At 46.6% G+C, this 19,016-nt stretch overlaps 1 long non-coding RNA gene across 1 annotated transcript; it reads left to right on the forward strand.

The window, feature by feature from the left end:
- Positions 1-3,004: 3,004 nt before the first annotated feature.
- Positions 3,005-5,848, forward strand: LOC140846537 (uncharacterized). The gene is made up of 3 exons (XR_012125728.1): positions 3,005-3,151; positions 3,310-3,412; positions 3,866-5,848. It is a non-coding gene; the product is annotated as an uncharacterized lncRNA (long non-coding RNA).
- Positions 5,849-19,016: the final 13,168 nt, after the last annotated feature.

A 19,016-nucleotide genomic window follows, 5' to 3' on the forward strand; every position in this document is an offset into this window, starting at 1 on the left:
AAAATCTTGCGACTATAGACTATCTACTGTTAAAAGAACATATGGGATGTGAACAGTTCCCAGGAATGTGTTGTTTTAATATGTCTGATTTTGCTCAAACTATTCAAATTCAGTTAGACAATATCCATCATATCATTGATAAGTTTTCACAAATGCCTAGAGTGCCTAACTGGTTTTCTTGGTTTCACTGGATATGGCTGGTAATTGTAGGTCTGCTTTGGTTATGCAGCTGTATTCCTATTATGTCAATGTGTGCATGCAATTTAATTAGTAGTTTAAAACCTATACATGCTTATGTTACACTACAAGAAGATATGTCAAAGAAATAATCATCCCATGTTTTCTTCCGTCTGCTACTTCTATAGCTTTTCTTCTTCCTTCCTAATTACAACCCTTAAGTAGAATTCGTCCCTCATATTGAAATTACCGAGTATCATAATTCTTCCAAGTGGTAAAGATACATCAAGACAAATGCTGGGCATAGAAGCCACAGGGCATAAATCTGCAAAGAAGTAAAAAGCTAACCGTTTCAAACAATATGGCTTCTCTCTCACTTACCAACTTTACATTTCCCTGTATGGCCCTGGAAGATGACTGGTTAGCCAGAGACGGGTAAGATTCCTCAAGGGAGGAACAACCTAAGACAGGCACAGTCGCAGGGGGGCCATCAGGTGAGAAATTGGGGATCAACAGAGGTGAGGCTTAGAACCTCACCCCCCCTGTTTTGAGAGAAATCTTCTGCATCCATGGATGTTTTGTTGCCCTTGTCTAGCTTGGATTAATACTTAGTCTATAGGCACACACCTGATCATCTACATTAGCCCTCTTACAGCACTAAATTATGTTTTCTACCTTTATCTTGCATCTACCTACCACTTCAGCATTTTATTAAAAATAATAAGGGAGAAATGTGGGATTCACATATAAATCAAGTATAAAAATCAAACAAATAATCATATTTGACCTGATTGTTTATAGTTCATGATGCGTGATCAAAACCAAAAGTTTCTGTGATGACTGCCCTTGCACTGTTTACCATGTAAGAACTTATTCACTATGTAAGAACTTGTTCATTATGCTTCAGAAGATTGGAGACTGTTGAGAATTAGGCTTGGGGTTGATTAATGATTGTGCATTGAGTCCCCTATACAGAATTTTATTGTTGTTAACAACCATATGATCAATAAATATGAGAGATGCCCTCTCAAAAAAAAAAAGCCAGACAAAATGAATACATAGCATAGAATTATATTTGTATGTAATCAAATAAAAAGTGCAAATAATCCATAGTGACAGAAGACAGATAGTTGTACTTGGAGATGGGGCCCTGGGAAGTGGGATGACAGAGATACAAGGAAACCTTGGGGGATCATATTCATAATCTGGATTGTGGTGATAGATTCACAGGGATATAGGCTCATGTCAGAACTTCCCAAAACTGCAACTTTAAGTACGTGAAATTTGTTGAACATCAATGATACCTCAACGAAGTTTTTAAAAATCTAACTGAAAATTTGAGAATGTATAGCATGTAATTAAAATGGAAAACCCAACAACTTCATTTACCACGCCCTTCTACCTTATTCTCTGGGCTTCTTCGTACTATCACTTGTTTATGCATAAGCTCTTAAGGCATCTCTAGGTGATGTATATACTTTACCCCAAAGGCTAGAAGCAAGATGAACCCCACGAGTGCCTAGTGTGAAGAAACACACTATTGCAGTCTTACTCCTTCAAAGGAAGGATTACACACTTCCTCAAAGAAAGCCAACTTTGCATTTTAGCTTCTAGGTTTCCACGTGGCATGCTATTATAACTCTTTAAACTCCTCCCCTTAAAGTCCTGGCCTGGCTGTTTTCCATTAATCCTAAACTATTATATCATGATCCACACCAATCCTAACCAAGCCCCCATCCAACCAGCTGCCATCGAACAGTCTTCAAAACTCAGTAAACATCCAGGCTTTGCTCTTTGTCCTCTGATAGGTGCTTATGACTCCCTCAAGGTAACATTCCCTTACAGCGCAAGCAATAAACAGTTTTGATAATTCAGGAAGCTAGAATGCAACGTTGATCATTCATATTTCCTCTTCTGAATTAGTTTAGTAATCTTTGCCCATTTCATCTTTAATGTGCATTTTGAGGTTTTCATTTGTGGTTTTAAAATGTTTTTAAGCTTTTTTTTGCTCTCTATGACATATTTTCTTGTTTTCCTTTAGATTTTTGGTGTTTATGGCATAGAAATTCTGAGTTCAATTGTTCAGTTAGTACCCATTCCTTTCATTAAAAAACAAACAACAGCTTCTGGTGTTATCTTGCCTGGGTTCCAATCTTTACTCTTTTCTGCCCAAGGACCCTTGAGCCCAGTTTCCTCATTGTCTTTCCCTGGGAGTCTAAAGATTGCTCCATGAAGGGAGGCATTGTTTACTGTTTTCTTAACTGCTGTATCCCCAGCTCTGGGTACAGTGCCTGATACATAGCGCTCAAAAAATATTCACTAAGTAAAAGAATCTACAAAGCCAGAACAATCATTTTATCTACCTCATGAGGTTGTTACAATTAACTAATCCTTGGTAAATTTTAGCCTAGAACAAGGCCTGGCACACAGTAAGAGCACAAGAAATATTAGCTCCCTGGACCCCTCCCATCCCAAATGCCACCTCTTCGTGGAGTCTCACCGGAATACCTTCCCCCCGCCTCCACCTGGGAAGTTGAAGTCATCCCTCTCTCCTCCTTCCCCCTCCCACAGGACTAACACCAGCGTCCCCGAGAAGCATTCACTTGTCCCTTGAAGTTTTTGACCTTTGGGCAGCTGTAAGCCCCTTTGAGAATCCAAAGGAAGCTATGAACACTCCGGGAAAATGCACATACTAACTTTGACCCACAATTTCAGGAAGCTCATAGCACCCCGACACTAGCCTGCCTTTTTAGATTCCTGAATTAAGGTCATTAGCGTCAAAGACTCATTGCTTTGGAGCAATAAACTCCAACAGGTCACAGGCAATTCCCTGCCGCAGATCTTCCCTGCAAGGGTCGGAGTCCAAACTGGGCTTCACAACAGAGCTGTGAGATGCAAACCGCCCTCTCTTTAAGGGGGAGGGCTCGAATTGCTCCACCCTGACTGCATTTCAGAGCTGACCCTTCACCCTGAGGTGGGAAGGGCGCTGTGGGGGACGAGGGCTGGGAGGCACGGGGGTTCTAAATGGAAGTGGGGGTGGGGGGGGGGCTCCAGTAGATTCTAAGATCACTTAGGAAATTTGCCAACCCTGCTAACCTACATGCCTGTGCTTTATTTATCTTTGTTCCCCAGTTTGGCAATCGACAAACCCTTACTACATAATGACGTGGTGGGAAGGGGGAATAACGTGGGAGAATGTCCCACTGCCCTTCCCGGAGAAGACTCCAGAACAAAGGTAAAGGGCCCTGATGGCCGTGGGACTTGGTACACAGAATTAACCTTCCTAAGCCTCCGTCTGCCTTAAGCGTGGGAATGGCAGAAAGGCCCTCATACTTCTGTTGGGAGAAAGTGAGGACCCTGTAAATTGCCCACACAACGCTTTGCACGTGAAAGCCCCGGATAACGGTCAGCTGTGGGTCCTGACACTCAGGCGCATCTGCAGGAGGGCCTGCTCCCCGAGGCCGGCTGGGGCCCGGAGCAGCGCAGGCCCTTGGCGGTCACGCGCTCTCTAGGTGGTTCTTTGCCTGCTTGCGCCCAGAACTCCCCATTACAGGCACGCACCACTCCCAGGGGCCCACGGCCTCCCCTCCCCTGAGCAGCTCATCTATGAACGGTTGTCATGGAGCCAAAAATTACTGGACTCGAAGAACCTGAAAGATTGGTCCGGCCCTTTCATTATTCTGATTAGAAACAGCCCCAGAGGTGACGTGATTTGCCCAAAGTCGGGCAGCTTCCTGGAACTCGAAACCAATCGGAAGACTTCCGTGGTGGTGTTGTCCCCGCGTTCCCGGGTTACCTCAGAGCCTTGGTATCTGCCTGAAGAGGAGAGAAGGGGGCCGCCGAGGGAGATGATTGGAGGAGGTATTATTCGGATTTGGTAACTGCTTCCGGCAGGAGGTGAGAGAGTAGGGCTGATCCGGGGTGTATGTAACCTGCCTCCCCCCAAAACAGAATGTGAACCATTTTAAATGGCCTTAGGACGTGATGAATTTCCGTGAGTGCATCTTCCAGGGGCCCTGGGAACTTAGCTGTTTACCCAGGCCAAATGCCTAATGCAGAGTAGGTACTTAGTGGATGTCCGTGCGTGGCTGACTATGCCTGGGTGCACCCCATTCCATCACACAGACCCCGGAGGATTTGTGGAGGCAAGCCCCACGTGGGAGACACAGCAGTCCTTCCCGGTTTTTCTCAATTAGGGCTCTGCCGTGAATATCCTTTGTTCATAAATCCTTGACTGCATCCCTTCATTATTTCCTTAGGATATTTTCCTAGAAGGGGGATTACTGCGTTGAAGGGCATATGCACTGTAGAAGGCTCTTCACTCATAACCCCTCCAGCAGCAAGAGGGCCAAAACTGGATAAGTTCAGGATTCGTTTTTATTTATTCTTTTGCCACCTTGATGGAACAAAAATGCTATCTCATTTTACTTGCACCTCTTGGCAGACTAATTAAGTTGGCGATTGCACTAATTTTAAAAACACCCTCCAAGGAGCCCAGAGGAATCCGGTGTGGGGCAGGAGACTGATGAAACTAGGCACTTTCTGGCCAGTGAGGCGAAACCAAAGGGCACCTATTGCTGGTGCAATTTGACCTGAAGATGTAAACAGCTGAGCCTTGCTTAGAGGCTTCCCCTGAGCTGGGACTGATTAGCTTCCCTGCGTTTGTTATTTTCATTTCCTGATGAGGAGCAAATGTTTTAAAACAAATGAAAAATCTGTATACTTATCGTTAAGACGGCAAGAAAAGGTAGAAACGGGAAAACGGTCTCACCTCAAAAGTCCTGGAGAAGGGGGAGGGGTGGGCGGCGAATTCGGGGCACATTTTCGGGAGTTGGAGGTCAGGCCCCGGGGGGTCGCTGCCAGCCTGCGCGGAGGGAGTGACTAGAGGCCTCCGAAACAAAGGTAAAGCATACTAGAAAGGCTGCTGTTTTGGACACGGAGCTCACAAGGCCAGGGGTCCCCGAGGGCCCAGAGGGGCTGCTAATGGACTTTGCCTGGGACGAAGGGAAGTGGTGAGAAAGTGCACACAGCCTGCGGCCCTGGCTGTGCCCAGCGGTGCCGGGAAGGCACCTGCCCTGTCTTCCCAGAGAGATGAGGCTGAGCAGGACGGCTTCTAGAAACAACGGGCCCTTCTCACCCGGTCACAGCCAGGACTGTTCCCCTGCGGCCAGATTCCCACCGGGGCGTTTTACGAAGCACCCCCAGGAGGTTAACTGATGTACAGATGTTGACAATTTTATTTACTAACCCAGCTCTCATTTACTCTCAATGTAGAATCCTAATCACAGTCATCAGCATGGTCTTGCTAATAGACAGGATGTGTTTTATAGTTTTTTTAACTTTGTGGGGGAGTTTATTGTTTGGTTCCTTTAAATTTCCTATTAAATTCTTAAATTTAACCATCAGCTTCGAACAGTTTAGCAATCAGAATTTTTCTGCCACTTTAATTCTTCTGAAAGGGCTTAAGCCAAATAAATTTCAGTGATTGCAAAACCTTGTCACGCTTCAAATTTTATAGGGCTGGGACATACCCTGGGGCTGGGATTTTTTAACAACCTCCTAGGTTCAGCCCCAGGGTACGCAGCTAAGCCGTGCCTGGGTTCCTGACCCAGAGAAACTGAGATAATAAACATCTGTTGTTTTAAGCAGCTACGTTTTTGTTCATTGGTTACACAGAAATAGATAACTACTTTTACCTCTGGACTCTTGCCCTGCCTCCACACCAAGGAGGCACATCTGTGCCCTTTGAGTTCTAGAGCCAGTGGTGTTTGCACCTGTCCCTCCCCCAGTACTTAGCCCGTGGTATTATATTTAAGGATTTGTTCGTACCTTCGCCCCACTATTGTAAGCTCTCGGGAAAAGGAGGAAGGGAGGGAAGAAAGCATTTTCCTCCCGGACATTCTGAATCCCAGCTCTGCTTTGGCCACACCCCTGAACACCCACCGTGTCCACAGCCGATTGTCCCAACGCGCAGCTGCAGGCCAGCTGGAGTTAATTCTCCCCGCCCTCACCTCCCCGACACACGGACGCACGCCCTGTGCACACGTGCAAACGCAGGCGTGCACCACCTGCTCACACACTTGGGGCCACTGCGCTCACTCGGGGGGTGGCTGGAACCACTCTTTGCGCCGTTCACGCACAGCCTCAGGCCACACTTATGTGGGATTTCTGAATGAAAGGCGGGGAGGGAAAGCCACCCAGTCCTCAGCCTTCCGCCTTTGAACCGCCTAGATCCACCTTTATTTCCTGCCCGCCGAGCCGTTCCAGGAGGGGAGGGGAGGGGTGGGGTGGGGGAGACGAGCCCAGAGCGCCCCCCGCTGCCTTCCCTTTCCGGTGGCTCCGCCCGCAGGCCGTTCACAGCCTCTGACGTGACCCTGGTATCTGCATGAGGTGCTGCCTCCGGTTCCTGGAGCGCCCCGTGGCCCCTCCCTCGGGGCAGGTAGTAGCCTGGCCGGCAGGCTGTGGTCCCCTCTCCTGCCCTTTGCTAGCCGGAGGGTAGCGCCCTTTTCCTGTCGGTGGCGCTTCTGCTGCCCCGTGCCAGCCGCACACTACAGGGGTGGTGGTAACGTCCCCAGTTTGTCCCAGCGCCCTCCCATTGCCACCCTCGCGGCCAATCTGCCAACGTGTCTAGTGCGCCCAAGCAGGATGAATGAGTGTTTGAGACCCACGCCTGGGTAGGTCCACACCTCTGTCCATTGAAGAAAACGATCTCAATCCCACTGCACCCCGTGGTCCGGCCCTTCCTCCTGCAACCGCTTCCTGCTCAGCTGCTCGCTGTTGCCTGGAAGGTTATGCCCATCGACTGTGCTCTAGACAAGTAGTCGTGTGAGAGTGGCAAGGACATGGGTTTGAGGGCAGATAGATCTGCTTTCAAATCTGAGTTCTGCCACTGATGGTATTTGGCCCCGGTTGGGTTACCAGGCCCTCCCAGGCCACCTCCTCTAATGGCATCTGCTCAGAAGCTATTTCCCCAGTTGTTCCGAAATTAAATTCAATAGGCCACAAATATGGCAACGCATGGCAGGTCTTAGGAATAAGTTCAACAGTGGCTGCTGTTTGTGTGTTTTAAAAGGACCTGAACAATCCTAATAGTTTTTCCTTGGATGTACATTAAGCAAAAGAAAATTTTCGAGGTCTGGTCGACAAAGTGCCTTATTAGATTTTTCTGTTTGTTTTTCGGCGGGGGGGGGGGGGGGGGGGGGACCATACAGTAGGAGCAGGTAGAGGGTGATGGTAGGGGAACCACTAGTTTACTGGCTTTTAATTGAACTCTTTTACTTTGATGGTCTGAGGAAATGCTATGGAAACCAGCTGCTCAAATGCCTGAGGAATGGATGTGCCTGAACCTGCCACCGGCTCCCAGGTGGTAAGGTGTTTTTCGTGTTTGTGTTCTGGTCCCTGGGCCTCTGCGTTGGCCCCGGCATAGATCAAAGGGAGATGCTCACATCACTGAGCGCACACCCTCTGCCCCCATCGGCAGGTATCCAGACGCTTCAGACCCCATGTGTCATGCAGTCTCCAGATGGACAAACACTTGTCTTCAGAAACTAAGTGCATCCACATTTCTTTGCACTGCCCTTAGTAGGCGTGGTGGGTGGGATGTCAAATCACGGATTTTAGTGGTCTTTCCCAATCAGTCCCGTTTATGGTCTAGTATGTGGTAGTGCCTGACTTAACGCACATTCAGATGAGGAGCCACACACTGTGTTGAGATTTTTAGATGTTTAAATCAATTCTAGAAGTTTCTATATCTATAGAAAAGTCAATACTGTAATATTTCAGCTTTCTCTCAGCAATGTGGAAAATTACCACAGTCAAGTAAACCAAGGTTGAATCAAGAGCGGATCAAAATTTGAGTTCTGAAGTCTCCATATTACATAAGCAGGAAAAAGTAGAAAAAGGTGTCCTGATGGTGAGAGAGGTGATTTGGCATCGTGTGTAACTAGTTACAAGACAGCACTTCAGTAATACTCCAAACCGCATCTATGGTCAGCCAGTCTCGAGCAATGATGTCTGAAATTGCCCTCCACCAGAGACCCTTAGAGTTGTTTGCCATTTAAAATGACAAATACTAGTCATCACGTGTAATAATTGGTAAGGCACTTAAAGCAAAATAATGCTGTCAGGGAAGGAGGCTGACAGGGTTTGGCTGTTCAGACAGGACTGTGTTACTTTATTTAGGTCAGAATGCCCAAGGTCCTCAGCTTTAAAGTTCCCCATAGCCCCTCTTTTGCTATTTTGGGGGTGATCATGCAGGCTTCACAGTGGGAACTAATAGTAACCAAACTCCTGAGAGACTGATGTGCAAGCCAGCTGCCAATTTGTACTTTTACAGTAAGAAATACAATGCCAAGACCAGATGGTCAGCATAGTCTCCCTTATGGAAATAGGCATGAGGCAGTGGGAAGGTACACGTTAAATTAGGATAATAGAAGTCAGAGAACAAACATTCTACGGTCAGGATCTTAGGGGTAGGGAAACCCTTCATTATCATGGTAAGTGAAAATTCACATTTTTAAGTAGTTGAAATAGAAGTCAAAGGAGAATAATAGTTGGTGACACATGAAAATTATATGAAATTCAATTGTAAGTGTCCAAAAATAAAATTTTTATTAGAACACTGTCAAGGTCACTCATTGATGTACAGTCTACAGATGCTTTTCTGCTTGTCTGGGATGAGCAACAGTGACAGTATATGAACAGCAGAGCTTAAAATACTTACTGTCTGACCCTTTACAGACAAAGTTTGCCAAAAGCCCCAGCTGAGGGCTAGCTCTGATGGTAACAGTTTATGAAAAAAGTCTCTTATTGGTCAGCTAAAGAAGCAGACCCAACTTTGGGGGTACTTCAGAGCCTTCTATGTGCACCCCATTGCTCTCTCTAACCTTTTCTCCCTCACGATGGCACCTTTTCCTACAACAAAGCACCCGGGAAGCTTACTTTTTCAAGGGCACACTGTATCTCATATGTTCGTGTTTACATATATATATATATATATATATATATATATATCTTATTTAATTTTCTCAGCAGTCCTCTCAATGGTATTATGACTCTAGTTTTACAGATGAGGAAATGGAGGCCTATAAAACTTAGGTAATTTGCTGAAAAATGATACAGCTTAGGAAGTGGCAGTAGTGACAGTTCTCTGGAGCAGGTTCAGTGAATAATCTCACCATCCATGATGCCTCTCTGCGTCTCTTGCTGTTTCACTGGCTTTGTTTATTCTACTGTATATGACCCTTGGTCACTTCCGTTTGGGGTGTGTGCACCCTCATCCCGCACAGAAATCAAACATCAATCCCACATCTACCGAGATGAGCTGATTCTCTGGTCTACTATGGCTTACTAATGGGTAAAAGCTAATCTCAGTTACTCATTCCACTCCTAGGTAACATTTTAATCCTAGCATATTTTGACCCTATTCCTCTGGAACCTACATTGCTGTCTTTGTTGAGCGACACTATTGGTGATCATTCTGAGTGAGAAGACAGCACCTGGCAGGTTGATGGGAATTTCTATTTGGACAGATGTGACTTCATTAAAATCACACTATGCAGACTTCCACCTTGCCGTGGGGATTTATGTAATCCTGTATGGGTTTATTTTTACAAAGTGAAAAATGTTTTTTTTTCTTTTATACTTCTGCATTTCAATGCCTCTTGCTGGCTGGTAATGCCAAACTTGTAGCAAATGAAAGACCCACACATCATGGGTTAAATTCAGTGGTACCGTGTTTATTTGCACCAAGCTTATTAGTAAAGCTTGGTGCTGTTTTGTTCTTCTTTTGTGTAGAATTCTGGACTTATTTTGTCTCTATTTTCATAGTCCTTTCTAGATTGTTACTTCGATTCAGTCTTTTCCCTTCTGGGCACATCCCCTGTGGCCACTCAGAAGCCAGGGCAGGCCAAGGGAAAGAGAGTGTTGGGGTCATTCATTAGCACCGGCTTTGAAGCAATGGCTCCCAGTGACTCTGCTTTGACCTCTGGGGGTCAAAGAGCCTCAAAGACCCAGTTAAAGATGTCTTGCAAAGTTTCTGCTTTCCTGGAACGGCAAGTTTTAAATAGTAAATGAGTAAAGGAACTCATCAGGAGAGGCATATTTTAACTCTTTTTCTGTCATCCTTGTAACAGAGATTTGGATCCAGTATAATTTATTCAGCCAGGTGCCTGTGGAAGCCACCGATTTTGTTTGGCTTTGTTTTCACAGAATCCCTTGTCAACTGAGTTCCAAGCGTCGGGGAGCTAACGCGGCCTCTTTTCCAGATCGAGGGCAGACAAAGGCCACTAACACACAGTCTCCACAATAAGAATGGCAGAGGCTCTATTAATGTGTCAGTTGCTCGTGAATTATAGCCAAGATATTTGCCCAACATATGGCACGAGGTTATCATGTTGTAAAAGCAGCTCATTGGCAGCCGGGTAGCCATGCACACATACACACGCTCAGAGCTGCTTGGTGCTATAAAAACATTGTGCCCAAGGCCGAGTACTCTTGTGAATTTAAAGCAACCACCTAAATAATAGTAGAGTTAATCTGTTGGGGGTATTGTACTTTCTATAGGATAAAAATAAGAGATAAAATCAGAGCAGCTTTGAGGGATAGAGTGGAAAACCAGGCCACATTCAGTCCTAGTCCTCAGGAGGGGCTGAGGGGTAGAGTTCACGGGCAGGAAGGAGTTCCGTGACCGGGGTACACTGGGTCCACGAGGACATTTCAGTGGGGTGCATGGGGTCAGAGGGCCCACCTGGTTTTCTGATAGATGCCCTGGACAGGTCCAGCAAGGCGGGCTCGTACCTTTGTAGATGCAGAATCTTAAAATTAATTCGCAGCCCACACAGGGCTCAGATACTAACTCCCTAACAAAGCTCACAGATAGGAATGTGTAGAATAGAATAGAGTGCCAAATTATTCATTTCGGTGACAAATACAAATATCCAACTGAACAGGTATTGAATCAGCCTAATCAAAGAATTCTCTCCCTGCCGGGAAGAGAGGCCCAGAGGCTGTGTTCCTGCATTGGCCACAGCTTATGGCTGTGTGCCTTGGGGGTGGGGGACCGTGGTGGCTGGGCAGAGGGCAGAGAATGGGCACGGTGGAACAGGTACAGTGATCATGGTATCCGTCCTGGCTCCCAGACTGGGCTCTGGGCAGGGAGTGAGCTACAGTCAGAAGCCGGGCCAAAGGTGTAGGGAGGCTTCATGGGGAATGATACGGGATTCTGAGCCCAGGGTCAGGAGGCCATTCGGAGTTGGGAAAAGCACCCTGTGTTCGCTTCCTAGGGCTGCTGTAAGAAAGTACTGCAAACTGGGGGGGCTTTACCCAACAGAAATCTGTTCTCTCTCAGCTGGAGGTTGGAAGGTTGCGATCAAGGCATCAGCAGGGGTGTTCCCCTTTGAGGGCCCCAAGGGGCGGTCTGCCCGCGCTTCCCTTCGGCTCCTGGGGACAGCAGGCCTTCGCCGGCAGTGCTGGCCTCGCGGCCGCATCGCTCCCATCTCTGCTGCATCTCCCATGCGTTCTCCCGGAGACAGAGTCGCTCCTTGACCAAACTCTAGTTGCCCCTCAGAACTCACTTCTCAACGAGGCCTTGACTTTCGGAGTTCAGTACCCATCTTCATATCCCCCAGCCTCAGCCAGAGCCCCTCACCCTCCATGTCTGATTGCCCTTGGCATCTGGTTGGGCTCCTCACCTTGCACCGTCTCCCGGGTGCTGTCTGATCCCCTGGGCCTGCCTTCAGCAGGAATCCTGTCAGGTCAGTTTAACAAGAAATCCCTCCTTACTTCTGATGTTTCAGTGATTTTCCTTCCACAACCTGCTCTCTGGCTGTAAATTCCCACTAACTCTTACTGTTTTCAAATTTGGAGCCCAATTTCTCTTCCCCCCTTACAAAACCCCATTGTAGGGGTCCCTGCACCCATCATGACGGTGCCCCTGAGGAAATCCCCCTTACCATTGTGTTATAAGGGTCATGAAAAAATGTTCCTTGTCAGAACCCCAGTTAGATTAGATTAATGGCTCTTGCTACTCCGGTGTGACACCATCTCTGTCATAAACTTATTTCCAAATAAGGTTACATTCTGAGGTACTGGGGGTTAGGATTTCAACATATCTTTTTGGGAGCAACACAACAGGCAGATTCACTATTTCTGCATAAAACGTGGTGTAGCAGCCATTGTAATGTTTCCCCGTACACTTTTATGCCCTCTTCTGGTCCTGCCTGTCCATCTTCCCCTTCTACAGCCGACTTCCCCACTGCCTGGGACTCCACACCCGTGGCCACGTAAGGAATGACATGTCACCCAAGCAGAGTATGTGGCTGGTCAACTAACAGCCTTCTCTTAGATTTTTCCAAGTAGAGCTGGTGGCGAAAAGCTCTTCTTCTCTGGGATGAGGGACTTGGGCATGAAACTGGACCTGCTGCAGCGATGTCCTCAAATACACAGAGAGAACTTGTCTGCAGGAAGAGAGAATGAGCCGGCAGAAGACGAGGAGCTGAGCTGAGACGTGGAGAACCGCAGCCGGAGAGCGTGGAGGCTCTGAGTGCAGCTCCCCCCAGGGCTCAGTCCTGGTTCTTCCAGTCACAAGAAGCAATCAGGCCTCTTTTGTGCTCAAACTCGTTTGAGTTGGATTCTGTCACTTGGCAGGAAAAGAGTCCTAGGAGATCCATGTAGCATGGTGAGAGAAAAGAGAGAACTAAGTGGATCTTTGAGGGCCTTACCATGTGGGGAAGCCCTGAGAACCCCTAGAGAAGGATAATATCCTCCCAGAATTGCAGAGGGGCTGGGTGGTGATGAGAAGCAGACCCTGAGAAATAGTTGAGGACACTTGGGGGGACCCTCAAGAGGGGGACCACCAAAGTAGGATTTTGGTGCTAATGCTCAGCTGGACTCACTTGTGCCCCTGTGGGACCTGATTATATTTGAATTAGAAATGAGAAGGCACATTATCAAAAGACTGGTTGGCGAGCCTAGAATCCTAGCAAGGGGACCCACACAAGCTGTTTGGCTTAAGTATTTACTGCCACCAGGCTCTGATGCCTGTCTGCTTTTACAGTAGTATATGCTTATCAGGAAGATACTATCATTCAACAAATATTTATTCGGGGCGTGTTATGTCCCAGGCACTTTGTTAATGAGTATATTGTAGTACACGAAAGGCAGGTGATTTCTGCTCCCGTGGAACCTTCAGTCTATGGGGGGAAATAATCAACAAATAAATATGCCAGAAAATGTATAATTATAAATTAAAGTAAATAGTATGAAGGAAAAGTTATGAGAAAGAAGTATGATAGATCTATTTTAGATTGGAAGTTTAAGGAAGGCCTCCGAGGAGAGCACATTGAAACTTGAAGGTGAGCAGAAGTTAACCGGGCACCAAGCTATGGGGAGGATGGTAAGGCAAAGCCAGGGAAGGGAAGAGAATGCCATGGAAGGAACTGGGCCCTGTGGCCAGCAAGAGCTTGCCTGGAAGTGAAAGAGAAGTGTGGCTGAAGTAGAATTAGGAAGGGGACACAGTGGCTGGAAAGGAGCCTAGAGAGGCCACCAGCGGCCCTTGGTAAGGATTCTAGATTCTATCCAAAGTGCAATGGAAAGCCACTGAAGAATTTTAATGAATGTTCCAGATTACCTTTTAAAAATGAGAATTACCTGAAGAAGGGCAAAAGAGACCAGTGAGGAGGCTATGTGCAATAGCGCAGAGGAGAGGTGAGGGCTTGGCCTAGCCGGTGGCGGAGAAGTCTGGATGTGGGATGCCTGTCGGAGGTGGAACTGACGGCACTGAGCTCGGTGTGGATGTGGCGGGTGACGGAGGAGGAGGAGGCATCGTCCAATTTCCTGTTACTGGCTTGAGCTTCTGAGAGTTGGCAGTGCCATTAACTGAGCTGAGAAATAGTGGAGACCGATTTGCACAGAGACGGGAAGAGTGATTTCTGCATGTGAGTCAGGCATACACCTCCACGTGGAGACCTTACATGCTAGTTGGATATGTGAGTCTCATATGATATGTGAAAGATCTGGGCTGCTGGTAGAAATCTGGGAATCGCCAGAAAAGCCCAGCAGGAATGGATGAGACTGCCTAAGAGGCAGCCTAGAACCTGGGATTGGAGGAACGTCTTCCGCCTAGTTGTTGGGCACAATGTGTTAACAAAGGAAGCTGAAAAGGTGCCACCAGGAAGTGGCAAACACACCAAGAGAATGTAGTGTCCCAGGTTCCAAAGAGAGGGTGTTGGTCAGGAACCACCAGTCACATGGACCAGTTGCTGAGAAGGCAGTAGGATGAGGGTAGAAAATGGTTTATTGCATTGGGCAAGAAGAAGGGCTTTTGTGGGCCTCACCAAGAGTTTCCTCAGTGGAGCCGTGGGGGCATCAGGTGGACCACAGCGGATGGGAGAGGGAATGAGAGGTGGGCCACAGAGTCAGAAAGTGGAGACAGGCTTTCAAAACCTCTGTTTACCACAGGGAGCAGAGAAATGAGGCGGTAGCTCAGAAGGGAACGTGAGATCAAGAGGAGTGGATTCCAGAAAGGGAATAATAAAGTATATTTGAATGCAATGGGAATAATTCCAACCAACCTGGAGGACGGAGATACACAGGAATACTAGATGGAATCCTGGAGGGGCTTGGGAGGACCCTGTCTCCTCCCACAGGGCGACAGTGGGCGATGGCTGCCTCCAGCTTCACTCTGCTTGTTTGCTGACCTATGACCTTCCTTCCTCATCCCGTTCCTTTTGATTGATATAGAAATGCTCATTTACATTAAATGGTTTTTCACTTTCTTCATTTAAACTGTGGCATTTAAAGGTGACAGAGTATCTTTGTGTTGATTCTGTTACATTTTGATTTTATGGTTTAATTCCTTGAGAAGTATTTCCATCTTTCTTAAGTACTATACTGATGAGAAATTTTCTGTCCCAACATGCCAACTTTATTCTGTAGGTGATTGCCTAAGTGGCATGACTAGAACAACCTAGTAAAATGTATCATTGCCCCAAAGTATCATTTAGTTAAGAACTAATAATAATTAACTTAAATATGGGAGTTACCTTTAATAAGCATCTTAATTTCACAGATATTACTTCATTTAACCTTCATTAGAATGCTGTGAGGTGGACTTTATTATTGTCTCCATTTAAAAATGAAGAAACTTGAGACCAGGAGATGCCAAGTGATTTGCAAGGCTACCTATCCAATAAATAGGAGACCCGGGGTAGTTTAAACCCAACATTTCAAGAAAAGCTCTAGTTTTCACACATGCAGTTTCATGGCCCTTGAGGTTGATGGTAGAAGATATCACAGATAATCACAGATATTCTGACCATCCTCCTCAGCCATGAACCTCTAGGAACGGCAGGAAGAATGGAACCGAAAGCCCAGGTGGAGAGTTCAGCTCTGGAATATACCCTGAGTGCCCTGAATGCACCACTTGGGAATCTTTTCAGATCAGCCGCCATTCCTCATAAGTCAGCTCATGTCCTCACAAGTTAGAGTGAGCCTGAGAAACAGTCTGGTTCCTGTGCACAATCAGACTGGAATCATGCATTTATAACTGCAATTAACTAGGAACAGGCTTAGATTATTACCCTTCTGAGTTCCAGAGCACAGAGTGGAGCGTAGAATAAAGTTTCCCACACCTTAATCTTCTCAGAATGGTGTTTGAACTTGGGATTAGATAATGGATATGAAATCCCTTTGAAAATGGTACAGCCGCGTTGCTGTGTGATACATTACTGGTGATGCTGGGAAGAAATTGGCAGCTTGTCGTTTTATCTTGGAGCTCGGGACCTCGTGAGCCGATGACCCCACCTTCTACCAGGAGGTGATACATAGGCTGCTGTGGTTCCTGCGTCCATTTATTGAATAGCCCATCCCTCTCCCATTGCAGCAAGGGGATTACAATGAAAGATGGACAGTGTCCTTTGGAAGCTGTAAGGACAGTTCAGTCACCTGGGTTGATTATCCCTTGTTTGTACTAAGTAAACAAGTGTTTTGGGGGATGTCTACTGTATAGGTGAGCTGTAGGACTGCTCCACACCTGCATAGTGGTCGACAAACTGAGAAGGGGCATCTGTTTCTCAGGAAATTATCCTGCCACTAAGTAGGTAAACTGATAGTTTGTGATGCAGTTCAAGTCATACTTGGATCCGGAAGGACCAGGGTAGAGTCCTGTTTCTGTCCCTTGCTAGCTGTGTGACCTTACTCCTTTCCCTTAGGCTCGGTTGGCCTAGTGATAAAGTGGACGTGACAGTCACACCAGCTCACAGCCCTAGTGTGAAGCAAAGAGACAAAGTTGATGGAAGATAAAACGGATAAAGTACCTGGTTCTTTGTGTGCCAGGGGCCAATACCAAACGTTAACTCCCTCCCTCTGCAGCCCCCACCTCTGCCATTGGTCTACAGCTGAAATTAGGAAATTGGGGTCACAGACACCCTGAGGAAAGTGTGAGGACTCAAGTGAAGCTTTGAAAATGGTTTCTCTTGCAGGGGGCCCAGGGAGGGGGTGTGCAGGGAAGAAAACAGTTTCTCCAGAATGGAGGAAGTGCTGACCTGGAGAACTGGGGACTGGTGGGTGGACTACAAGCTTGGTACCCTGGGGGCAACAGAAAGTGGTCTGCTTGTTTCGTAATATTTGGATGGCAGAGTATAAAAATCATTTCTGGCACATGAAGTAAAGCCTGTCATAGTGGCTTCTAAGTTCAAGGTTTTGATTCACCTTGGAGAGGCAGTAAGCATTTTGCAGCTAGATTCACAGCTTGGTTGTATTCTCGTTCCTGAACTCATGCGCTTGTCATTTCTTAGAACCAGTTTATCAGGACTAAAGACTAAAGCCTGGGGTGTTGGCTTGTCTGGAGAAAACAAAGCTATTAATGATAGTTAACATATTAATTGCAGAAAGTGCTTCTTTAAGTTTCTGTTGGCAACCAGTTACCAGTCTAACAGAATAAGTGAAATGCATCCAGGCTCAATTTAAAACCTGGCCAGGCAGGATTTTTAATCTTCATGCTTCAGGTTTTCGTTATTACAGTTGCCAAAACGCCAAGCTTATAATTTACAAGCAGTACCATGTGTCACTTAGAAACCCAGACCTAAATACAGAAATGAAATTCAGGAAAACACCAACCCAGATAAATAAATCTTAGGTCAAACATAGAAAGCTTGTAAACTTGTGCTCAAGGCTACACTAATTGCTTGAATTTCAGTTGATTAAAGCAAGTACATTAACCAGTCAGCATGTCGATGCCCAGAGGGAAGTGACAATTCTCTCATGTTTCAAAAACTTTTCTCACATCATGCTCGTTTTTTTCTTCTCTGGTCTGACTGACTCTTCAATTCTGACTGCTAACAGACTGCTCTTCCCATAAGCCAGGATGATGTGCACACTGGGATTTTTTTAACTTAAAGCACTGCATGGTAGCACCAAGGCCATCGACCCCTGTACAGATCTTTGTCACACTGCCACACATTGCATCCCTAACCCCACTCAGAGACATATATGTCCGGTTGGATCTCTTTCTCTGGAGAGCCCTGAAAGATACACACTGCCACCAACCTTAAACAAGGATCATTCCCTGCTCCACAAGTTTATAAATCAGCTTTTAAGTCCATCTTCCTTTGGTGGCTCACCAGAGCCTGCAGGACACAGCCCAAGCCATCAAGAAGGCCATCCGGCGGCTCAGTGTTTTGGTGCGTTCCTACCAGTTCAGCCTCATTTCCCAGCCCTGTCGTTTGTGTTAGCAGACTCGTCCCTGGTCCCTGAGTGTACTGGCGGCAGTGTCACCTTCTCCCTGTCTGAATCTTCTACCACCCAGTTTCCCATCCCCACATCTTTGCTCACTGCATGTCCTGCCATTCCTCTAAGGTCCAGCTTCTCTGATGAGTCCTCTTTCACTGCTTGTAACAAATGACAGTTTCCTATAGCTGCTGTAACAAATGACCCCAAGTTTAGTGGCTTCAAACAACACAGATTTATTCTCTTATAGTTCTGGAGGTCATAAATAAAAAATCAGTTTCACTGGCCTAAGGTCAAAGTGTCAGGAGGGCCGTCGTTGAGCCTACCACCTCACCCCATCTTTCTTCCTTGACTTCAACCACCAACATGGTTAAGCATCTAAACCGCTCTCTCCAGCATCTTCCATTCTTTGCAAGCATGTCTTCTCCCCCGCTATGCTGTTACCTGTTGTCTCTAGAACTCCTGAGTCCCACTGGAACAGGGGTGGGGGCTGGGATTTAGGCACTTGCAGAAGGTCACCACTACGATTTATGATGTCCAATTTCAGTGGAACCCTCAACCCCCATCAACAAACCTCTCATTTATCCTCTGAAAACACTCTTTTCTTTTCCACTGGGCGGTGGTTCCCACACAGTTCTTCTCAATCCAGTCAAATGCTTGACTTTCAGACTAACTTGCCTCTATTCCATTGAGAAAATCAAGGTCGTCAAGCAGTAGATATCTGAGCTGCTTCCACTCCCAAAAATGTAGCTTCATGTCCACTGCGGCCACATCCTTCCCGTGAGTCTCAGAGGATGAGACACCCTTGTGCTGCCTGAGACCAGCTCATCCCCCTCTGGCCCTGATTCTCCTCCCGAGGACCTTACTTTATCAGACGTGCTCTGTCTTCAGCTCCAGTTTCTTCCTCTCAACTCATTCTTCCCATTTTCTCAACAGACATTGATCGGAGTGCCATTATAAAGAAGCATAAAATACAACTGAGTCTCAGCTTCTGAGCATGATCGAGTTATTCACACACTAGAACGTCACAGAACATATAAACAAAAAACTTCCCCTGACCTTTCACCCCTCTCTAGCTTCTACTCTCTTTCCTTTTCTTCCTCGGATACTATCTA

Source organism: Manis javanica, chromosome 15, assembly GCF_040802235.1.
Source record: "Manis javanica isolate MJ-LG chromosome 15, MJ_LKY, whole genome shotgun sequence".
Lineage (NCBI taxonomy): Eukaryota > Metazoa > Chordata > Mammalia > Pholidota > Manidae > Manis > Manis javanica.